Source organism: Saimiri boliviensis, chromosome 12 (assembly GCF_048565385.1).
Source record: "Saimiri boliviensis isolate mSaiBol1 chromosome 12, mSaiBol1.pri, whole genome shotgun sequence".
Classification (NCBI taxonomy): Eukaryota; Metazoa; Chordata; class Mammalia; order Primates; family Cebidae; genus Saimiri; species Saimiri boliviensis.
In genome coordinates, this window is record NC_133460.1 from 71,643,865 (window position 1) to 71,648,538 (window position 4,674).

Below are 4,674 nucleotides of genomic sequence, written 5' to 3' on the forward strand. Positions count from 1 at the left end.
CAGTCCCCAAGTAGAGATCCAGGAGAGTCAATGGTACAGTTCCGTCTGAGTCCTAAGGACTGAGAACTATGAGAGCTAATGGTAAAAGTTCCAGTTCCAGGACAGGAGAAGACTGATCTCTCAACTCAGTCAGTCAGTCTGGAGGAGTTCCCTCTTACTCAGCCCTTTTTGTTCTATTCAGGTCTACACTTGGTTAGATCACATTAAGGAGGGCAAACTGCTTCATTCATTCTACTACAACCTTACATATACAACCAGAATAATATTTGACCAAATTTCTGGGCACTCCATGGCTTAATCAAATTAATATAACTTTCACAGCAGGCCTTGAGTTATTTATTTTTTGATTATTTGTCAAAAGTTTCTGTTCATCCACAGAGACTTTATGCATCCTTGCTTTTTTTTTTTTTTTTTTTTTTTGCCAGAGTTCTTTGAGTTAATTGTGCACACTTAGGAGTGTGTGTGTGAGATTTTTTTTTTGTTTTCTAGAGGGGGAAAGGAGTGGAGAAGTCAGTTCCAGCTTCTGTACCCATCAAATGTCCCAGTCTGGCTATTAGATCTCCAACCTGTATGGGCATAACTGGGACAAGCATCTGAGTGGAACTCCAGGACTTCCCGCCCGCTTACCACTCTGCCTTTAATTTCTGTTTCTACTGGCATCTGGGGAGTTCTCTGTATTTTGCGTTCAGATGGGTATGTGTTGAAACTTTAACAACTGTTACCTTTTATCTGGCATATTCTTTGGGTCTGTTACCTTTTATCTAACATATTCTTTGTATTAGAACCGAGTTTCCACATAATTGGACTTTGTTACTAGAAATCTTAACCTTATATTTCAAAAATATTCCTTTATATTTAAGGCAAATATTAGTGATATTTCATTTATATAAAATAAGATATGTACTTTTAAAATAAACTTATTTTTAAAAACAGAAATGAATCATCAAAACAGGTATTACTTAGACATGACAAATACAAGAAGACTAACAGATCGGGGAAAATTCACATCTAATACACTGGTTGAAACACAGCAAGCCCACAATAAGTATTCGATGAGTGAGAAAAGGGGAAAAAATAGTACTTATTTACCAAAAACTTTTCCTCCTTCATCAATTGTATATGCCTTAAGACCAGTGCTATCTAACAGAAGAATTTTCTGTAATGTTAGAAAAGTTCTTCTGTGCTGTCCATGATGGTAACTAGCAACCTAGCCATATGTGACAGTTGAGCATTGGAAATGTGCCTACCGTTACTGAGGAACTAAATTCTTTTTTTGAGATGAAGTTTCACTCTTGTTGCCCAGGCTGGAGTGCAGTGGTGTGATCTTGGCTCACTGCAATCTCCATCTCCCGGGTTCAAGCTATTCTCCTGCCTCAGCCTCCCGAGTAGCTGGGATAACAGGCACGTAACACCACGTCCAGCAAATTATTATTATTATTGTTTTGTATTTTTAGTGGAGACAGGGTTTCTCCATGTTGGTCAGGCTGGTCTCAAACTCTCGACCTCAGGTGATCCGCCCACCTCAGCCTCCCAAAGTGCTGGGATTGTAGGTGTGAACCACTGCACTGGGCCCTAAATTCTTAACACTATTTAATCAGTTTAAATTTAAATATATATGGCTACATGTCACTAATGCCCCACTAGTTCTAAGAGAACACATTTCTATCTATACATTAAATCACCTAAAGAGCTTTAAAAATATGTCAAAGCCCAGACCCCATTCTAGATCTATTAAATCATAACCTCGAGCTGCTATAACCCAGGTATTGGGCTTTTTTATTGTTGTTACTTTTCTTTGTTTACCATTTAATTATGGGACGTTTCCTTTTTCTTTTTTTAAGTTGCCTTCTTGATTTAAAAAAGTAAACAAATAAGAGAGATATTGTCTACTAGGTATGCAATCTAGTCTTATCTCTTTGGTAAAATCCATGGAAAATCTGATTTCTTACTCAAGACCTATGCTCTTGTGGTAAATCTATTGGCTAGATTAAACATATTTCTAAATGAGCTTCTTATGATTTCAGTTTTTTTCACCTGATCAACTTGAATATTGATGGTTTTGCTTCTTCTAGGTCATTTAACTCTCACACATCCTCTGCCTACATGGCAGAGCAGAAGAAAACATCATTCTATGGAGGAAGGTTCATGTGGCTGGTCAGGGGCAAAATTAAAAGCCAGGCCTTCTGGAGGCTAGTACTGTGTTATTTTTATTCCACAGTGAGGCAAACAGCTATTAAAGCAAAATAAATTAATACAGTGTTAAGGCTGGAAATTCTTTCCTTTCTTCTGTTTACATTTACCATTCTAAATGTGGAGACTGGAAAACACATTTCCAAATCTATTTAAGGGTAATGTTTTATAAATAGAACACTGCTGTCTAATGTTATATGTTTAGTTAAACTTGATTTTACTCAGTCAAAAACAGGAAAACCTGGATTCATCAAAAAGTAAATATGTATACATTTTCTGGAATGCAATTTGAAAATGTGTATCAAAAGCTATAAATATGGTCATTCCCTTTGACCCAGTAATTCTGAGTCTGGAAATCTGTCATAAGATGCAACCAGACATCAATTAGTAAAATAGTATATATAATCAATGGTTTCATTATAGAGTTGTCCAAAGTCTTGGAAACATAGTTATGTTCAACAATAGGGAAAGAATCAAATACATGACACTATATCCTTATAATAAAATATTATGCTGTAATTCAAAAATCTCATGTTTTAATACCAACTAATGACACTAGAAATTATTCATATTAAAGTTAAATTTTAAAAATATACAAAATGTTATATAACATGATAACACACATGCATGTAGAATTTAAAAAGACCAAAAGTAAAGTTTTAGAGTAACAGATTTTCTTCATCCATTCTTAGTAGGTGCAAGTTAAAACAACAACTTTAAAAATAGTTTGATATTTTGAGAAAAACGTGAGCAGACTCTTTGATCCAATAATTCCACTACTAGGTATGCCCTGTAGAGTTTTGCTTTTTAAGCTGAGTTTTGATGAATGAGTAGATTTTGAAAATCCATTTAGTATGTAGCAAGTAGCACTATTTTTTAATAAATCCGTGTGCATAAAAACATACTAAGGGATAATATTTTTGTGAATTATTTGTTTCAGTTATACACACACATATGTGTGTTTCAGCATTGTGACATAAAATGTATTACTTTTGGCCATGATTAAAATAGTTTTTAAGCCTTTGAAACTCTTGTACATATTCCCTAAGAAAGGAATCTTACCAGCAGACAAGTATGGAATGTTCATAATGACTTGAAACAAACTTTAAATTCCACTAATAGTGAAAGAGTTCATAGAATATTTAGTATGCTTGTCCCTCAACTTACTAAATGCCAATAAAGACGGTAATTGTAACAACAAATACAAATGTTCCCATACATTTTCAAACACCCCTCTGCAGAAAGAGGATGTTACTATCCTCTTTTGACAATTCCAGGCTAATTCTTTGTAAGCACTCAGTTATAACTTGTTGAATAAATGATTAACTAATACAAAGATAAATAAAATATCTTGTGCCTGAGCTGATAAAAACTACTGGTTTCTAATGGTTAATAGGATTGAATTAGGCTCAAGCGTTATTGGACCTTGAGTTTTACAATGAAAGTTAAGGCATTATTTGTTTAATTTCTGAAGAATTCTTTATTCAACCATCTTTCCAGTTGCTATTCAGAAAATATTTACTGGATGTTTACTATGGTTTAGCTCTTCCAAAGGAGAGTCAAGGTTTTTGGCCTCAAGAAGTTTACATTCTACAGAAAACCTATTAACTGAGGAGCACATACATGGGGGGATTTTCGTCTTCTACATATAGTAAATAGCGTTCTTCACATACTATTCCATCCCCAGCCTCACTTTATCCTTTCCAGTTGCTCATGTAGAAGAAATCATTTAAGTCATTTAAAACATCCCATTTTTCTGGTCCAATATGGTGGTGCTCAGTGGTGGTGTGAACTGAGAAGTTCACCGAGTTCCAGGAATTACTCAAGGTGATGAGGACGATTGATGACAGAATAGCACATGAGTTAACACTATGGGTCCCACAGCTTCCTTTGCAGGGAAAAACTGATGCCACCCAAACCTATAAATAACTTTATGAGTCTTTGATGGCAGCTCATGCTAGTAGGGAAAGAGTCATAAAAAAATTGTAGAGCCCAGATCTCAGCAGTAGTAAAAACCCTCCATGAAGAGAAAGATAAGAATTTGAATGATTTAACATTATTAAAGCAACTTAGAAAACAGCAGAAAAAGTTAAAAGGGATGCAGGCAGAACTGAATGTTGAAAAAGTGGTAAATAAACACTGCCAAATTCACTTCAAACCTCCAAGGAATGAATAAAGAAAGAGAGATACTTCTTTAAGAAGGACCAGATCATCTCATAAGAGCTAAGCATGACAGATATCAACAGCACAGGCTTCCTGGGATGATTTCTGAGCCAATAGTTCAAGACATTTTGTTGATTTCAGCCCCCTTAGTCAAGACCTCAAATATAAATAATTCTGATAATTATGGAGACATCAACTGCTATTTTATACTGATTCTGTTAAAAAATTCTTTGTAACTATTAAAATAATTTTCTGACTCAGTGTACATTTTAAAAAACTCATCTTTCTCAAATAATCAGAAAATTATATTTCCTGAATTTC

At 34.7% G+C, this 4,674-nt stretch overlaps 1 pseudogene; it reads left to right on the forward strand.

Moving 5' to 3' along the window:
• Positions 1-3,956: 3,956 nt before the first annotated feature.
• On the forward strand, positions 3,957-4,366 carry LOC101043267 (protein MIX23 pseudogene; annotated as a pseudogene).
• Positions 4,367-4,674: the final 308 nt, after the last annotated feature.